This window comes from Berghia stephanieae, chromosome 4, assembly GCF_034508935.2.
Source record: "Berghia stephanieae isolate SIO BIC M18660-M18661 chromosome 4, UCSD_Bste_1.3, whole genome shotgun sequence".
NCBI classification, from domain to species: Eukaryota; Metazoa; Mollusca; class Gastropoda; order Nudibranchia; family Aeolidiidae; genus Berghia; species Berghia stephanieae.
In genome coordinates this window covers 79032596-79053481 of record NC_088363.1, presented here as the reverse complement: position 1 = coordinate 79053481, position 20886 = coordinate 79032596, and the positions used below count along the sequence as shown (strand labels likewise).

The following is a 20886-nucleotide window of genomic DNA, read 5'->3' as shown; positions in this document are numbered from 1 at the left end:
GAGATTTCCTCATCAAATTTACATTTTAGATTATTATTTGGGTGCCAAACACTATTTAATATTATCAACACATCAACAGAAACGTACATACAAATTCAAAAAGCTCCAGCTCTCTATCTATCTATCTATCTATCTATCTATCTATCTATCTATCTATCTATCTATCTATCTATTCATTTATCTATCTATCTATCTATCTCTTTCTCTCTCTCTCTCTCTCTCTCTCTCTCTCTCTCTCTCTCTCTCTCTTCCTTCTAATACCTACAATCTTCACAAGGGTACGCAGGTCAAACTAATTGCTTACTAATTGAATAAAAATAATAATAAAAATAATAATAATAAATAATAAAATTCCCTTTATTCCCATAGGGGAAATTGGTCTCTAGGGTCTATTCCAAGGGAAGACCGGAATAACCCAGGCGTCAGCCGCAGTACAGCGCCGCAAATTGAGCTAGGACGAGGTGGCTTGCAGCGGCGGGTGATCGAACTCGGTACCTTTCGGGTACGAAGCAAAGGCCGTACCGCTGAGCCACGCTCCCCCTTAGAATAATGGTGATATGAACAACCACACAAACTGGATGATCATTGACGTCACAGTTCCAACAAAGGTGTGAAATTTTATTGCCAAGGTGTTAAATGACAGGTAAATACTAAGAGGTGGTCTGTTATACGATAAGTAACAAGGTAAACAAGATAGATATATTGATGTAAGCAAAAGTCCTTGAACGAATGCAATAATTAGAGAAAAAAAACAAATTGATGAATAGATAAGAACATTTTTAAAAAGAAAGAAATTAATAAAACAATCGCAAAATAATATGATTCAGGAATTATTTTGTAACCACACTTTACTCTGTTCACGCACTACATATACTAAAATTGGAACGATATAGAGAAGATTAGCATGGCCCCTGCGCAAGGATGACCCAAATACTTATTGCACTTTTATTCTGTCTCTGACATTGACTTTTTTTTTGGTGTTGTTTGGAGGTGGGGGGGGGGGGGGGGGGGGGGGGGGGGCGCATACCATTTCAACGAATAAATGTGATATAACATTGGCGTTCGTTCAGATTCCAACATACTTTGTTCTTTCTGTTGAGTTCATAGCTGTGAAAAAGTTATGTCATAAAGCTATAACAGAAATCTTCTGAAAATGAGTATAGCCATTTAAAAAAAAACAATCACAAATAGATTGCCTGTTGGTCAAGTGAATTTAATGTTCAATTACTGCTTGTTGGAAATCATTTTACGGGTAATTAAACTAGCCCTATATTATTTTATTTATTGTCATTGAAGCCCATTTAAGGCCAAGAGGTACGTGCATCAAATCTATGATAAGGTGGACAGAATAGCCTTTTATTAGCTAATTTTTGGGGGCTGGTTTACAGAAAAAACAATCATAATGTATCTCTATTGTAAAGCTATCGAATTTAGTCTCCCTGTGTTACTTCCGTGTCGGATTTCTACAGATGTCGTCTGACATTTCTTTTTTTTTTTAAAGAATAATAAACAAATACGTATATCTCGCTTTACGTTTCAACAGACACAAAAGTAGATTTTGTCACTTCATTATTTATCTACCCCATAAAGGAAAAAGTAAGTGGACTTCTCTATAGCGCAATATCCACTATACGTGCTCAAAGCGCTATACAAGAGGTCGCTAGCCAACAGCAACACTTAACATGTAGGACGAGACATGATTTTATATATATATATATACACAGTCGACTCCGCTTAATTGCACACCCTCGGGAGTTCGGGTTAGTGTGTCGATTAAGCGGAGAAGTTAAAAATAGCATCTAAGCACCAGCTTTTATGTGCCATTCATGTTGCATCTTCCTCTCTGAGCTTTCTACGGAATTGGGAACGTCAAGTTTAAGATATAGCCTCATTAGAAGTTGTTGTTGGTTTGTTTATTTTTTGTTTTGTTTTTGTTTTTTGTTTTGTTTTTTGTTGTTTTTTTTTGTTTCTATTTTTTATTTGTTCGCTTTTGATGTTGTATTTTTATTTTTATTTATTTTTTCTTTACTTTACTCTATAATGTTTTATCGACAACAAAATGTGGCATGATTCTTTGTAAGAATAGTAATCGTGGAGCGTTGAATGTTTTCATTTCTGTTCAAGCTGTTTATAAACCATTGTCTCCAATCTCTCCAATATTGGTCTATCATCTGACAAGCAGATCTTGGATAAACCGGTGTAGTTTGCCCAGCATGTTAAGTTTTTCAGTGTTTGTCAGGGGTGGTGTGTCACTTTCAGATGACTCATCCTCATCTTCATTATCTAGGCGTTGTCTTTTCTCTGGCTAACGAAGTCCAGTAGCTCCTGAGATATCAGTTCTGATGGTCATATTGTTGTTCATTGTAACGAATCGATCGAATCATTACATTTTTTGGGGTGTATTTTTAGATATTATTTCCCAATCAAGATATAATCAACGTGTGGCGATTAAGCGGAGAAGGGCTGTGCGATAAAGCCGAGCGATTATATATATATATATATATATATATATATATATATATATATATATATATATATATATATATATATTTAAATTCCGTTTTTCCGGAATGGGTAAAGTATAAGCGGATTGTGCGATTAACCAATGTGATATTAAGCGGAGTGAACTATATACAGGGTGTCCATAATGTCTGGCCACATGGTGATAGTACAAATTCCTCTTTTTAAAAAAACAACTTTTATTCAATTTACGATGTTAAATGAATTGTATTTTGACCATTCGCGACCTCTTCTCCACTGAAGAAAAGTATCTTTCAGCCAAATCTCCACAATCTATGCCATTGAATAATAAATATAAATAGATAGTGAAGTTGGGCTTGTACCCAGACGTTGTTGCTTGACGTTAGCAAAAAGTCTCTCTTCTTTATACTTATTGGTCTGGTCGGATGGAACGTTCAAGTCTGCAAAAGTAAATTAAAGAAATGGTGAAAGTGATTTTTTTGAATGGGTTTTGGGATGATTTTTTCTTATATTTTTCTTTCTGCTTTGAGGAGTGGGAGGACTAGGAGGAGGAGGAGGAGGAGGAGGAGGAGGAGGAGGAGGAGGAGGAGGATGAGGAGGAGGAGAATGAAATGAGGTGGAAGATGGGGATGACCTGAACAACAACAACAACAATAACAACAACGACGATGACGATAACAACCACCGCAAGAATCCGCAACAACGTTAAAAACAACACCAATTTGTATCCTGTTCATTGAAAATAAATAAGGAAAGATTCGCCACCGGGCAAGGCCGTACCACACTCACTATTGAATGTTGAGCAGCAGAAAAAAAAAAAAAAGCAACGAGTACTTACGTTTAGAACTCTTGCCGTCAACCAATGAAATGTGAGCTTTCCACTCATGCGGATGCGGCATCGAACGCTATTATGTAAATCACGGCGTAATTCAGGGGTAGATAAATGAATGAACGTGAGTTTGACCTATGACCCCGTGTTATTCTAAAACCTGGTAAACACTACTTCCACATGCATGAAATCGCTTATTCACCGCTGCATATCGTCGTTCTGTATATAAGGACTTGATGAATCCCTTAATAGAAATTCTTGATATTCGACCTTCAGTATTATTTTCCAATTTAGACAATTGAGCACAAGGATCCGTTCGTATCAGGTAAGATAATCTTTCAAAAATAAATTTCTCTCTCTCTCTCTCTCTCTCTCTCTCTCTCTCTCTCTCTCTCTCTCTCTCTCTCTCTCTATCTATCTATCTATCTATCTATATCTCTCACATACATACATACATACATACATACATACATACATACATACATACATACATACATACATACATACATACATACATACATACATACATACATACATACATACATACATACATACATACATACATAAATACATACATGCATACATACACATACGTACATACATACATACATACATACATACATACATACATACATACATACATACATACATACATACATACATACATACATACATACATTCATACATACATACATACATACATACATACATACATACATACATACATACATACATACATACATACATACATACATACACACATACATACACACACATACACACACACGCACATACAAACACTCTCTCGATCTCTCTCTTCATCAATTTCGTTCTCTTTCTCTCTCTTTCTCTCTTTCTCTCTCCCCCCCCCCCCCTCTCTCTCTCTCTCTCTCTCTCTCTCTCTCTCTCTCTCTTCTGTAATTTGAGATGTCAACATAGATTACATTGACGTGGACTTTCATAGATTTTAAGAGTCTGTGATAACAATATTATTATGTTAATGTGTCTACCTCACGTCTGAGACGGTGTCCTCAAATTCGAGCCCCAGTCTATGCGGCTAGATAACGTTGCGATAAGTTACTCGCCTTTGGATAACAATTTTGCGGATTTCAACCCAGCTGGAGACAATACGAATTTATCTTATAACATACATTTTACTCAAAATGTGAATCTGAACATTTATACCACTCATTTCCTCTGTGTTTTATATTTATCGCGCGTCACAGTGCTTTATTTATTTCTTCAATAGGCAACATAGAACCAAATTTCTGTTTCATTATGTAAACGTTGCCTGCTAGGCGTCCTTTTTCATACCAGCACCCTACAACATCTATCACTGCCTTTAAGCTGGTACTCATTGACTTGAGGCTAACATTCTAGTAATGTGTATAACATTCCTTACCCAAGGAAACAACGCCGAGACACAGGGTTCAACGATTTAGTCCTTTCGCGGACAGACTTCGAAATGCAGATGTTTCTTTGCAATTGGATTCAATAGTCTGATATCACGTCGCCCAGCAACGGCGGCCATCGTGGTTATAAACAAACAAAAATCGGTACTTTTATTCTTTATGCTGGCTAGAACTATTCATATGTCTTGTGATCAGAGTGTGTAAAAGTCAAAACATGATCAGATTTATACATTTTTTTCCTTCTGGATACGTTTTTATGCTCGTCGGAGAAATATTTCATAAGGGCGTTAGCCATTGTTCCGATAGTTTAGAGCCAGTTACTAAGTTACCATTCGTCATTACGAGTGACGTTACGACTGTTGAAGCGTATAAACACGAAATGCGCTGAAATTGACTTTGGATAAGAATTTAGAAAATCTAGACACGTTGTTGGTTGATCCAGAGGAGCTGCTTTTCTCATACAATTTTATTTTCTACTGAATTGATATAAAATTAGCAAGTTCTTTTGGGATGAGCCAGTAATGTTTTGGTACAAAATGTGCGGCTATGTTGGTCTTGTGGTATGACACTCGCTATCGTCCTGGGTTCGAGCGTCTCTCGGCGCATAGCTGAGTCCTTGGAAAAGGCTCTTTACTTACATTTTCTCACCGTACTCAGGTGTAAAATGAGTATCTGGCTGTTAACAGAATTGTCTCTGTCGGAAAAAAAAAATGTAAAATCACGTCTCGTTTTTTTATGTTGCGTGCTACTTTTGGTCAGGGACCCTTTGTAAAGCGCTTTGAGCACGTTTAGTGGATATTGCGCTATATGATAGCTCAACTTTTTTTTTTACAAAATGATGACGCTTAGAGCCTGCATGCATCGTTGTAGATGTCTACCAGGAGGATTAGATAATGTAACTGGCATAAAACTAAGTAATGAAACTAGGTCAAGCGTTTTGTATAATATACTATCTATTATTTATTTCACTAATATAAAAAAAAGTTCCATGTCTCATATTATTAGTTTATTCTTAATTACAAAAAGCATTGATTTTAAGATACTTATCGTAGCAAGTCATGGAGAAATGGCGATCAATAAACCTGGCAAATTTGACGATAGAAAGAACGAAATACGATTCAATAGTCTGATGTCACGCCTCCCGGCAGCGGCGGCCATCTTGGTTCTAAACAAAGAAAATCATTCCTTTTTATTTTTCATGCTGGCTAGAACTTTTCATATGCCTTGTGATCAGAATGTGTAAAAGTCAAAACATGATCAAATGTATGTGTTTTTTTTTCCCTCTGGATACCCTTTATGCTCGCCGCAGAAATATTCATACGGGCGTCCGCCATTGTTCCGATAGTTTAGAGCCAGTGTTGCTGAGTAACCATGCGTCATTAGGAAGGAAGTGACGTTACGACTATTGAATCCTATTAAGGTCACTCAGCTTATTGTTATTGTTTTTAGAAAGCCATTTTAATGATTACTTCTCACTAAATTATACCAATCAGACTATTATAAACGTTAAGTGTTGCACATAGTTTTGTGTGTTGGTACGTTTTATACGGCTGGCGGTTATGGTGAATATTTTAGCTAAATTCATACCATCAATACGTTCATTATCGGCTAGGCAGTGACTAGATATGCTCGTGTCTATGATAAAGACGATAATGTTTTGTTACGCTGCGGCTCAGTGGTGTCTTTTCGTCTTGTAGAAAATCAAGTAAATAATAATGTGAAATTGAATGTAACCTTCAATTTAATATACGAAAAGAGATAAAGATAGACAATTTGGGTTTCCCATTTATCAAAAAAACAAAAAAACAAAAAAAAAAAAAAACAAGATGAATGAAACACTACAGACGAATGGGATAATGAGATAATACTAAGATGAATAAACAATAACCTTTACATTACCCAGCATTCTTTGTAGAAAATCAAACGGCGTTTAACGAATTAAGTACCGTGCGAAGTCTCAGGTTTGAGAAGTTTTGCCAAGATGAGGGCAATTTAAATCGGTCGATATTTGGAGGGCGAGTTTTCTGGACAAAATTTTTAATGCATGTCTTTCCAGAGTACGCCAGTTAATTGGTTCAATGTTTACCGATCCGATGGATCGCAATGATTGCAAAACTGTGGCCCCTGCGTTTGATCCTTGGGTAAAGCGACTTGTATGACATAACCACCATTGATCCAGGAATGAGTGAGCGCGGCTATGTAGTCTAGTAGTATGACACATCCGGATCGGAAAGTCTTGGGTTCGAGTCCCACTCTGAGCGGTGCATGGTTGAGTTCTCGGAAAAGGCTCTTTACTCACATCTCTCACCATATGTGAATAATAAGTTCTTGGCCGTTTACAGCGTTGTCTCTGTCGGAAAAAATGTAATATTGCCTAACAGCGTCATGTCTCGTCCTGCATGATAAGTGTTACTGTTGGCTAGGGACCGCTTGTAAAGCGCTTTGAGTACATTTTGTGCATATTGCGCTATATAAAAGCTCAAGTTTTTGTTGTTGTTGTTTTGTTTTTGTTTTTTAGATACAGGAAGTGACGGATCGTGTAAACGTCTTATAGCAAACGAATTCCTAACAAGCTTCTTGTCTGAAATGAAAATTTGGATTAATTTGTCATGCTTGGGCAATGAATGAAGCATTGTAAAGGGCATTGAGCATTGCTAATCCCTGGACGTTCATTAATTGAATGCTTAAATACGTTTATTTTTCTATTCATTATTCTATTTTTTGTTGTCATGTTTTCAAAAGGATATCTTGAAGAGCTTTCAAAGAAATGTCGGCTTTAACGTGTTACGTTATTCCATTATCAATTTGCGTAATTTTAAAACTTTGACATTAAGATATCTTAGGAGACATATGACCTGACCTTGATATTCAAATCTTGTATAAAATGCAATTTGACATTTTTCTTAGCAGCCACGCATTATCGATTACGTAATACCGCAATAATGAGTTTTTATTTTTGAATTATCCAACGGACTTGCAAATAACTGGCAGATCATTATAATTTACGACTTTTAATACCTTAAATGTAAATTATACACTCACAAAGAGCAGATCTTTGTTTTCAACTCGTTCAGTGCCCTCCCTATACAATAACAATCTTGAGCTTTAACATAGAGCAATATCCACCAAATGTGCAAGGATTACAAAGCCTAAAGTAATTCTTAACATGAGGAAGAGACATGGCGCATTTAGGCACTATAACAATTTTTAGTTGACAGAGGCAAAATAGGATTCAATAGTCGTAACGTCACTTCCTTCCTAATGACGCATGGTAACTTAGTAACACTGGCTCTAAACTATCGGAACAATGGCGGACGCCCGTATGAAATATTTCTCCGGCTAGCATAAAAACGCTTCCAGAGGAAAAAAAAAAAACACATAAATATGATCATGTTTTGACGTTTACAAATTCTGATCAAAAGGCATATGAAAAGGGAATGAAAAGTTCTAGCCAGCATGAAGAATAAAAAGTAATGATTTTCTTTGTTTAGAACCAAGATGGCCGCCGTTGCCTGGCGGCGTGACATCAGACTACTGAATCCAATTGTTTCCGGCCAGTGCTCACCTGAGGAAAAACAAACTCCAAAGAACTAATTGTTTATGTAGCGCCTTGCACGAGGTCCCTGGCGTACAACATAATTTAACATGTAAGATTAGATATGAAAATGGACGATATTACAAATTTTTCTTACCCCTCAGAGACATGGCTGTTAACGTTCAGGTACTCATTTTATACCTGAGGACGGAGAGAGACAGTGATTAAAGAGCCTTTTCCAAGGACAAAAACTATGCGCCGCTCAAAGCAGGACAGGACTCGAACCCTGGACTTTTCAATCGGAGGGCGATTGTAATACCGCTAGACTACATACGCAGTGAGAGAATGTGAATAAAGAACCGATTCCAAGGACTTGGTTTTGCGCCTCTCCAGAGGAAATCGAACCAGAGACGTGGTATGACACTCGCTTTCGGATCGATAGGCCCTGGGTTCGAGTCTCGCTCGGCGAATAGTTGAGTCCTTCGAAAAGGCTCTTTACTCATATTCTCTCACCGTACTCAGTTGTAAAATGAGTATCTGGCCATTAACAGGGTTGTCCCTGTCGGGAAAAAAATTGTAATATCGCCTAACAGGCGTCATGTCTCGTTCCTCGTTTTATATGTTATATGTTGCTGTTTGATCAGGGACCCTTCGTAAAGCGACTTGAGCACGTTTAGTGGATATGGCGCTATATAAAAGCTCAATTAAAGATCTTCATGACTTACTATAAAATCACAAAACCACACAAATCGTTTCGTTACACGGGGTACTTTTAACTGTTATTTCCAAGAAGAAGAAAAAAAGCAGACATTATTTGACTCTGAAGGTTAAACCTAAGTCAACATTGTAGAATGGAGACGGGGCAGCATCCCCCATCAATAAACCAGGGTCTCTTTTCAATTGTCACATATTCTTTTTATTTCAATAATTGTCATGGTGTAACAGATTTATCCTCGACGTGTGATTAAGGGGTTTAAAATACGACGTACGATTAGGGGTAAATCTTACAGATTGACCCGATTTCCTTTAAAAAACCAGGGCCCGTTTTCATGAGCGTGGACCAGATTTAGTTATTTTGTAGTCTAGTAAATGACTTGCTAGTCTTAAGCCTAAACGAAGCAAGTGACTAATAAAATAGGATTTCATGAACGTTTTCTAATCTCATACTAGCTAGTCTCTTGCCTAGAAGTGGGCGTTGTAAGGACGGTGAAAAGTCGGCTGTTTTGTGCTGGTAACATTCCGCTCTCTATTAGTGCATGATGGCATGTAAGATACCCGCCTTCATATTATATTGTCAATGCAAAAGATTTCCAAAGAGGAAATTAGCGACACATCCGGTGTAAATAATATTTCGTTCTTTTTATATTTTAACTTACTTTTGTTATGATGAATCAAATCACGATGAAAGTTTCAATGAAGCTCCAACAAATTGAACCAAAAAAAAAAAAACAAACAAAGAAACAAAAAAGAAAGTGTGTTCTGTTGAATCACATTATTTCAGTCAGTTACAAACCAGCAGAATAACTTTTTTCTCCACTATACTTTCGAGTCATTTTTAAAATTTTGGTTATTCTTTGACGCAAATCCTTCGATTTCTAGTCTCCCTTCACTTGCAACTCACGAGCCGATTAGATTTAGTATTTCTATTTAGTTTTTGCTCACAAAAAATGTGTACTTTCGACGATCTGGGCTTATCTATTAGTATTTTTAAAGCCAGTGTCAATAGCGACAGGACACTTTTTGCCTCTGTCATTCGTAACCGACATATTTTCCTTCCGAATTGAAGCTCTCTCATTTAAAATAGCTGCTATTTTGTTGACTCTATGACTTAACCTGGTGTCTAGTCTCAGTCTAAGCTTGTGAAGTCCTGCCTCAGCAATGACTAAAACTTGGCCAAACTTAGTCCGAAGGTGCCGTGATTTTAATCCCAGACTTGCTTAATTGGCTCACATGAAATCCGATGTTTTCAAGTCCTTGACAAAAGTCAAAGATAGTCAGAGACTAAGAACTAGTCCGCGTTCATGAAAACAGCCCCAGTCGTATTCGCTTCTTGCATAATTCATTAGCTTTGGTTGTGTTTTAACTATTGAGGAATTTCTAGCGTGCTCGATTTGATTTTATCTTGTTCCATATAATATATATATATATATATATATATATATATATATATATATATATATATATATATATATATATATATTTAATCAATTAATTGAATTAATTGTTTGTTCTTTAGTTAATTTATTCACTCATTTATCTATCTATTGAAACTTGTGACACTTAATTGTTTATGTATGTATATATTTATTTATTTATTTATTTATTGACAAATGCAATGCACCTATAGATTTCTTTGATAAAGGGATTTATGTAGTATAAATAATCCTTAGCATTATTTTTCCCCCTTTGATTTTGTCTTCTATTTATCAATGTATTCATTTATTCTATTTATACCTTTAATTTGAGGATATGTAGCTCAAATGCTAGACCTGATTCAATCCGTGTTGCGTCGGTTTTAATGTCATCACCCCCCCCCCCCCCCCCCTTACGCCTAACCCAATCCGTCCCTTGACGCCCATCCATCAGTAGGTCTAACATTGAATGTAACGGAAATTCCTCGCGATAGATAGTATGCGCTTGGCTAAGAAGCTCATGACATTGCCATCCGGAAGTATAACGGACCAACACACAAAACTGTGTGTATCCATGAACGTTTATAGTCGGGTTAATACAGTTCAGTGAGCATTACTCACAAACGCGGATGGCAAAATACAATAACAAATGCTTGAGTGACGTCATCTTCATTCTATCTATAGACTTGAGCCCAAATTGGATGGAATCAGCAAGCAATTATTACTCAGGGTTTCATTGATAGTTCACTACAATGTTCACCCGTTCAGCCTGGCTTAGAAATAATGGTTGTAACCACACACAAAACGTGCTTGTCATGTTAAAGTCTTTTGCTGTATAAGATCGCTGCTCTCTCCGTTAACCCAGAGCCTGATTCTTCCTTATAAATTAGGTCACAAAATCAATAGAAGGACGAGACATGACGCCTGTTAGGCGATATTACATTTTATTTTTGGGGGGACAGAGACAAAACTGTTAAAGGCCAGATATTCATTTTGCACCTGCGTATGGTGAGAGAATGCGAATAAAGAACCTTTTCAGATGACTCAACCATGCACCGCTCCGAGCGGGATTCAAAACACAGGACCTTCCGATCCGAAGGCGAGGGTCATACCTTCATACCACTAGACCACATAAAATGGTACAAAAATGGTACAAATTAATGTTTACCTTCGGTATAACATTGAGTCCAACTCAATGTTTACATTCTTTTTGTGTTTGTTGTCTTGAATTGTGACGTGCTCTGGAAGATTGTGTGGAGCTTTCGCCTTGGTTATAATACATAGAACGAAGATGACGTCACTCAGGTCTTTGTTATTGTTTTTTGCCATCCACGTTTATGAGTAATTCTCACTTAACTGTAATATCCAGACTATAAAAGTTCATGGTCACACAGAGTTTTGTATGTTGGTTCGTTATACTTCCGAGTTTCTTAGCCAAGCGCATACTATCTATAGCCTGACACTTCCTCAAGAATGACGTCCCAATACAAGGCGACGATTACCAAAAGAAAGTGAAAAGTAAGTGGTGCCCAAAAAAAGAAATTAATATTCCCTTTAGTTGTACAACTGAATATAATTTTTTTTGTATTGTTGTTGTTTTTTGTTTTTGTTTTTTTTACGATAACTACTATGTTACAAGTGTGCATCTTGTGTGAGTGTGTCTATGTCAATATTGTATTGTTATAAATGTGTAACCAAATGACAAATTGCCACTTTTATGGGGACTATAAAGATATATTATTATTAATTCAATATTAACTGTCGCCTTGTTTATAGCCAAAACACATCTTTAAAATCTTGTTATAATAAAAGGCGATGATCATCAAAATAAAGTGAAAACAAAGATTTGTTTTCAGCAGTGCTCAAAGGAACAATTAATGTTCATTTTGGTTGTACCATTGAATATAACTCACAATAATTATTGTAACCAACACAAATACTTGCTTGTAATCTTAACTTTATCTTTGCTGTGTAAGATTGTTGTCTTCGTTAACTCATAGCCTGACTATTTCATTATTAAATCATGCCACAAGACAAGGCGACGGTTACCTAAAGAAAGTGAACAGTAAGTTTTCTAAAGTCGTGATCAAAGAAGCAAATTAATGTTCCAATTTGTGATACAATTGACTATAATTCACTATTAACTGTCGCCTTGGTTATAGCCTAACACTTCCCTACAATTTGAGTCATCATGTTAGGCGACGATAACCAGGAGAAAGTGACAAATAGTGCTCAAGGAAACTAATGTTCACATTGGTTGTATTATTGAATATAACTCGCTAACCAACACAAATACGCTCTTGTAATGTTAAGTCTTTTGCTGTAGAAGATCGCTGTCTTTGTTGACTGACTCTTTCCTATAAATTACGTCACAATACAAGAATACGATCACCAAAAGAGCGCGAAAAGTAAGTTGTCTCTAGTAGTGCTAAAAGAAACAGATTTTCTCATTGGTTGTACTTCTGATAGCAACTCACAGTTAACTTTATTTTGGCAGTCGTCTTCATGAATTAAGACGTGATTCATACAGTGGTATCAGGCCATGTTATAATGAAATCCACGGTTAGATCGAAGGTTGTGAGGACAAATCACTTCTCTGGTCTGCAAAAATAAATAAATAAATAAGAAAGAAAACACGCTGTGAGTGACAGCAATAACGTGAATGAAATTCACCCGTCTCTGATCGGGTTTTTTTTTTTCTTTCTTACCGGCAAATGGATAATTATCACACAATTTTCTTGATCATTTTCAACGTTTAAATTTACACAGTTTTCTGTGTTGCTTCTATAGATAGAATGCGCTTGGCCAAGGAGTTCACAACATTGCCATCCGGAAGTATAACGGACCAACACACAAACTCTGTCTAACCATGAACTTTTATAGTCTTGTTAATACAGTTTAGTGAGAACAACTCACAAACGCGGATGGCAAAAACAATAACAAAGGCCTGAGTTTTTTGATAGGAGCTAGTCTATCGCAAAGTGTTTTCTGCCAGAACCAAGAGTAGTTTTTTTTTCCTTAGTGGGCAGCAGAATTTATGATGGGGGCGAAGTGGCCGAGTGGTTAAGGCGTTGCACTGTGATCCGGAAGGTCTCGGGTTCGACTCCCGCTTCAGGTACTTTCCTTTTTTTTCCTTGAGCAAGATTATTAACCCCCAATTTGCTCACTTGGACAACATGGGTGATTCCTGTTGACATCAGACATTATCTTTGATGGATTATCTATATTCCTTCATGGAATGCCTAGGGCTCTTATTGTGTCGTTGCGAAAGGGCGTAATTTTCTTTTCGAATTTTGTTTGAGGGAGAGAGAGAGAGAGAGAGAGAGAGAGAGAGAGAGAGAGAGAGAAAGAAAGAGAGAGAGAGAGAGAGAGAGAGAGAGAGAGAGAGAGAGAGAGAGAGAGATATTTCTAGGTAAAGATATTTTCCCCGTGAATCCCTTTGAGTGACTGAATTCAGAATGGTGGAGTACCCGTGCCCGAATTTCAGTAATTTGTTTGTTTTTAAGGGTTTTACGGCGGAATTTTAGTTACATTGTTGATTTAGGACACTGGTCTAGATTACAGCTAGAACCTATTTCGATGAACTAATTTCCTTTATCTTACTTTTTCTGTGATCCAAACGCGCTTGTCGGCACTGAACATTACATTTTGTTAATTTTGTTTAGTGTTGTACATCCTATCATCACCCTTTGGAAAGCGGGTTGATATTAAAGCCAAAAGCGCTGTTTAATGTCGAAAACTAACACTATGAGAACTGATCACCTAGGTGGCAAAATGAAGGGGGCGGATGCATACGTTGTGCAATTGATATTCTGCGTTCGTTTACGTCCTGTATTCTTAAGAATCTGCCTCTGCATCCTGTTACTAGAATAGTTATCCACGTTATGATTCAATATGTGACCTTTTCATTGTTGATTATCCGGAGTAAAAAAATTGAACTTTTATAAGGCCCAATATCCACTAAACGTGCTCAAAACGCTTTACAGGGGGTCCCTGGCCAACAGCAACACTTAACATGTAGGACGAGACATGACGCCTGTTAGGCGATATAACATTTTTTTTCGGACAGATACAACGTTGCTAACTGCCAGGTACTCATTTTACACCTGAGTACGGTGAGAGAATGTGAGTAAAGAGCCTTTTCCAAGAACTCAATTATGCGCCGAGCGAGGCTCGAACCCAGGACCTTCCGACTCGAAAGCGAGTGTCATACCACTGGACCACATAGCCGCACTGGTTATACACACATCCAAGGAGTTTTGAGCTAGAAATGAGGACGGTGTGATGTCACAACTTCTCTGCCCTATTGCCCAGCATCGTAATTTCAACATGCACCCTTGACATGTACCAGTCCGAGCCGTCTATACAACTATAAAAGAAATAAATATCCTGAATGCACGCAATGAACATGTCTTTAACTCACTCAAAACTAGAGAGTTTTGCTACTTTTCAAAATTGGAAAAAAAATTGTCTTAGAAATGAGTATGTACATAGTATTATTCAACTATCAATAACATGTAAAAATCAAAAACATAAGCTTTGATACTACGCTTATAATTTGTCTCAGAAAAATGCATGGGGTAAAAGTAACCCGGGTAAACAACGGATATAGTAGGTGTTTGGGATGAGTGAGTTAATACGGGTCTCTAATAATAATACGATGAGCGTATTCATTGGACGGAATAAGAATTTATAGAAGTGGAGTGAGCATGCCGTTCTGCGCGTGTCACTATAAAAAGAAGTGGATAAACACTTAGCAACATCACCCAGTAGTAGCACTACCACCACTACTGCGTCGTCGATAGTGTCAACAACTTCAGTCTTCGCTACGTCATTAATTGAATTACAATGGAAAAATGTATTACCATCAACACCATCGTCATACTCCTCATCTCCATCATCACTATCATCATCATCATCATCATCATCATCATCATCATCATCATCATCATCATCATCATCATCATCATCATCATCATCATCATCATCATCATCATCACCGTCATCGTCTCCATCTTCATCTTCATTACTATTATCAACATCACCACCACCACAACCATCATCATCATCATCATCATCATCATCATCAACAACAACAACAACAACAACAACAACAACATTAAAACACGTCGTCGCTTGTTAATATACACATGCTTTTATTTTCGAATATCAAAAAAAACCTGGGTTTTTAAATTTGATTTGGTAGATGAAGGTATTGCGCTCTGTTTAGTCAAGACTTCAATCAAGCAAGCCATAATATTTAACTAAGTGTCACTTCATTACTTTCCTAAGGCATCCGTGTCTGGGACGCAGATTCTAGTCAATAGGAATTAACGTATGCTTTGCTGTACAATGATATAAAGCTTTTATTCAATAATAAAATTTAAGAGCATTTATAAAGCGCAATATCCACTAAACATACGCTAAACACTTTACAAGAGGTGCCAAGCCAACTGCAACACTTAACATGGAGGACAAACCTTACGCCAGATAGGCGATATTACACTTTTTTTCCGACAGAGACAACGGCCAGGTACTCATTTTACACCAGAGTACGGTGAGAGAATTTGAATAAAGAGCCTTTTCCAATTACACAACAATGCGCCGGTTAGAGCGGGATTCGAACCCAGGACTTTTCGATCGGAAGGCGAGTGCAGACCACCAGACCACATAGCCGCATTTTAGTCAGATAAAGTTCCAACTTCCCACCTTATCAAATAAATCAAGATGGTTCAATAGACAGCCGGCCCCTATCCTATTCAAATGTTTTCAAAATAAGAGCCTGTTCAGCTTTAAGAATTTTTAACAACTTGGGAGTGATTTTTGAATTAACGAAAAATAAGTATTGGCATTGCAAGGCAGCGTAGTCTTCACGGTGCAAGTCAAAAACATGGTACAGTTGATGATTTATTCCCCCAGCAGTACAGCCACATACTTGTCCATATTCCAGTTGACACAACGCCGGTTCCACCGACCGTTTTTGTTTTGTTTTTGTTTTTGTTTTTTTTTTTTTTGTTTTTTTTTTTTTTTTTTTTTGTCATCTATCTGGTTACTTAACACACCGATAGTATTAGTAGTAGTAGAGTAGTAGTAGTAGTAGTAGTAGTAGTAGTAGTAGTAGTAGTAGTAGTAGTAGTAGTAGTAGTGGTAGTAGTAGTAGTAGTGGTAGTAGTAGTAGTAGTAGTAGTAGTAGTAGTAGTAGTGGTAGTAGTAGTAATAGTAGGAGTAGTAGTAGTAGTGGTGGTGGTGGTGGTGGTGGTGGTAGCGTACGGCTACATCTCCACATTGGAGGTCTCCAGTCAGCCTTTAAATTCGTCACCGCAGTTGAGGACAGCCTCTTGCGGAGGATCATCACGTTGTCGTCGTGCAGGAGCTTGGGTACCTTACTGATATTGAAGGTGATGCCAGCCTAGGTACAATCGTGCTAGAACAGCTGATGGTGAAATATCAGACTCAGAATGCTCCAACCCGGCGTCCAAACAAGGCTTGCCTTCTCCTGGACACACGTCTCCACAAATGAAGAACTTAACACACCCAATTAACCAGCAGATTTCTGACCAATAAAAACATGGAATTTGTGACACACCCTCACAAGTGCTCAGACAAACATAGTTGGTTGTTTATAAACAGTAACGTGAATGAAATCGACCTCTCTCTGATCATTGTTAATGCTTTTATACCGCCTAATGGGTGACCAGTTATCACACGATATTCTCGATCAGATTATGAACGATTAAATTTACACATAGTTTTCTGTGTTGGTTGACCAAGTGGTAGAACAGTGGGTATTTTACTTAAACACAAATTATCGATAGTAAAACTTGTGTAGTTTGCTGTGTCTACCAATCACTGCCATTGTTTACACTATGACGATTGTCCGGAGAGGCGGGGTTATCTAGTTGTCTATACCTCTTGCTTTTGTAAACAAGACGAAACATACTGTTCGTCTCATTTATCATGTATAATTTATTTGTTCTATCAATTTACATTTTCTACGGCATCCATTTTTGTACCAGACACATTATCGTCTTTCGTGCTTCTCTTTATCTGTGACCTGTCGAGTCAATTTGATACTATGTCTAAACAATCTACATTAAGAAAACTGAGTTAACTGGTAAAACAATCAAATATGCAGATTTGTTTCAGGAAAAGAAGTCACTCTACTCAACAAAGACGATTATTGTAACTCATAAACTAAGAATAAAATTCAGTTTCAATTAAGTTAGATATTGTTTAAACTTGAGCAATCATATGAGAGCAATATCCACTATACGTGATCAAATCGATTTACAAGGGGTCCCCAGACAACATCAACACTTAACATGTAGGACGAGACATAACGCCTGTTTGGCGATGTAACATTTTTATATTTCTGACAGAGACACCAGGCACTCATTTTACACCTGAGTACGTTGAGAGAATGTGGGTAAAGAGCCTTTCACAAGGACTATACTATGTGCCGCTCAGAGCGGAACTCGAACCCCGAACCTTCCGATTTGAAGGCGATAGACACTTAGATAACCACGCCTCTCGGACTGTTGTCATAATATAAACAATGGTAGTGATTGGTTGACAGCGTACTACACATGTTTTACAATTGATGGTATGCGTCTAAGTAAAATACCCACTCTTCTACCGCTTGATCATGGGAACCAACACAGAAAACTATGTGTAAATTTGAACGTTTATAATATGATCAAGAAAATTGTGTGATAACTAGTCACCCATTTGGCGGTATAAAAACAATAACAATGACCAGAGAGAGGTCAATTTCATTCACGTTATTCTTTATAAACAACCAACCATGTTTGTCCGAGGATCTGAGCCACAGACGGTATAATTCATCTCAGTTCTATCATTTTTACATTCTCCACGCCATCCATCCTTTTTACCAGACTACATTATCGTCTTTCTTTCTTCACTTTTTATTTTTGACCTGTCAATCCAGCACTATATTCAAAATGATATAAACTAAACTTGAGCTTTTATACAGCAGCGCAATATCCACTAAATGTGCTCAAATCACTTTTCAAGAGGTACCAAGCCAGCACCAACGCTTAACCTGCAGGACGAGACATGAGGTCTCATTGGCGATATTATTACTTTTTTTTTCGATTAACAACGCTGTTAACGGCCATATACTCATTTTACATTTAAGTACAGTGAGAGAATGCGAGTAAACAGCTTTTTCCAGTATTCACCTGTTCGCCTCTCAGAGCGGGACTCGAACACAGGACCTTCCGTTCCGAAGACCACATATCCGCATATCTGAATGAAGAAAACGGAGTTGGGTATCAAAATAATCAAAATTATGAAATGCAAATGTTTTGAAGTTTAAGAAACAGAAGTGACTCTACTCAATAACGTCATTCAATATAACTCAAGTTTCATAAAATAAGCTTAAAATTCAGTTTTGATTATCCGGTTCCGTCCAATATATTACTGTTTTGAGAAGACAGGTAACATTTGGAAGACAGTTTTATCCTGTAACGATAACCTTCCGGTCGTTTATAATTCAAAAGATTATAAATTTCATTGTGTATGACAGGAGTAATTCCCTTGCGTCTAGGTGAATATTAGCTAGTTGTGAGTCTGCTGAAGCCAGACTATGGAACATTTCAGCCCTGAGGTGTATTTGCCATAAGATGGAAAGATGGTGAAAGGGATAGAATTGAAAGGAAGGAGATGTATGTTGGAGTGAGGGAAGATAGATTGGGGAAATAAAGACGGAGAGACGGAAGAGGACAGACAGACAGAGAAGAAGATTGATATAAGGAGAAGGAGGAGGTGGAGGAGGAGGAGGAGGGGGATGAGGAGGGAGGAGGTGGAGGGGGAAGAAGATGAAGAAGAAGAAGAAGAAGAAGAAGAAGAAGAAGAAGAAGAAGAAGAAGAAGAAGAAGAAGAAGAAGAAGAAGAAGAAGAAGAAGAACCCGGCAATGATGATGATCAGGATGATGATGATGATGATGATGATGATGATGATAATGAAGATGATATATATATATATATATATATATATATTATATATATATATATATATATATTGTATATACAGAGAGAGAAAGAGACAGCGTGTTATTACCTCGTTTACATCAATAATCTGTGTCGGCGGGCGGCTATGCTTCTCTTAGCGGCCTCTCAGCCCCCTCCCCCCCCCCCCCTCCCAACCTTCATACTCTGAAACTAATACCCCCACCCCCTCATCTCTCTATCCATCTATCTCTCTATATTTTGTTCTTTTCTCTTTACCTTTTTAATATTATCAATTCTACGCAAAGCAAAATTGTTTTGCTTTTTCGTGCTGATGACGATTCTGTTTGCCTGTTCCAAGAGTTTTATCTTGGAAATGCTACAACAAAATATTGACCGCCACCCATCATGACGTGATTACATCTTCTCTCTCTCTCTCTCTCTCTCTCTCTCTCTCTCTCTCTCTCTCTCTCTCTCTCTCTCTCTCTCTCTCTCTCTCTCTCTCCCTCTCTTTCTCTCTCTCTCCCCCTCTCTCTCCCTTTATTTCTTTCTTTCTTTATTTATCTTTTTTTCTCTCTCTTTTCTCTGTCACTCACACACATACACTCACTCTTCTCCTCCCCCCCCCCCTCTCTCTCTATCTCTCTCTCTCACACACACACACACACACACACACACACACATACACACAAAACACACGCCTTCACAAATACACACAAACTTAGACCTTCTCTCCTTCCTCACCTATCAATTTTTAATAAATCTCTGTCAGCGATATATTATCTCCTCCATAACAGACAAATTTGATTCTAATAATTAGGCAATTATCCCATTCCTAGTCTATATTTATGGAGAGACAGAGAGAGAGAGAGAGAGAGAGAGAGAGAGAGAGCGGTTGGGGGGGGGGGGGGGGGTTAGGGGGTGACAGGGAAGGTAAAGTCGAAAAGCCTGTGGTACGGTACATGCATACCAAATAAAATCTTCTTTTTTTTAGCGCAATATTCACACTTGTGGAAATGACTTTTAATACCTAATGAGTCACATCCAGTAAGAAAATATGTTTACACTTTCAAGGAATGTATTGGACACACTGGAATCACCAGATTAAAACTAGAAGTTACAAAACACTCAGGGTAGTGTTCGATAAGAAGAACCTCACATATATTTTCCTCTTTAGTTAACTACCTTACTCTGGAATGACACAAATGTTTTTTTTTAAAATGACATGAAAAGCTTGTCCTTCAAATATCGATCGATTTAAATGACCTTCATATTGGAAAAAAAAAAGAAACTAAAAAAACCCGGGACTTCACTTTAACAAATTAATGCACATCGCTTGTTAAGAGCCCTTTTGTATTATCAATCTTTCTCCAGCATAAGTCTTTCAATTCAATTCCAAGGTCTTTCAGACAATTGTCAATAGAAATCATACTTACTTATAATTTTCAATTAACAAATGAAGATATGTAAAATCAATAATAAACGAAAGCAAACTAAAAATATTTTATTCACACCGACGTGCAGGTC

General features: G+C 37.4%; 1 protein-coding gene and 1 pseudogene across 1 annotated transcript in view; both read left to right on the top strand.

Moving 5' to 3' along the window:
* The first annotated feature begins 852 nt into the window (after positions 1 to 852).
* On the top strand, positions 853 to 949 carry LOC144972161 (U6 spliceosomal RNA; annotated as a pseudogene).
* Positions 950 to 3407: 2458 nt separating this feature from the next.
* LOC144971334 (uncharacterized) overlaps positions 3408 to 20886 on the top strand; it is a 114438-nt gene continuing 96959 nt past the window's right edge. The window contains exon 1 of the mRNA XM_078912043.1: positions 3408 to 3635. The gene's annotated coding sequence lies outside the window, so the exon portion shown is untranslated. The remainder of the gene's footprint in view (positions 3636 to 20886) is intronic.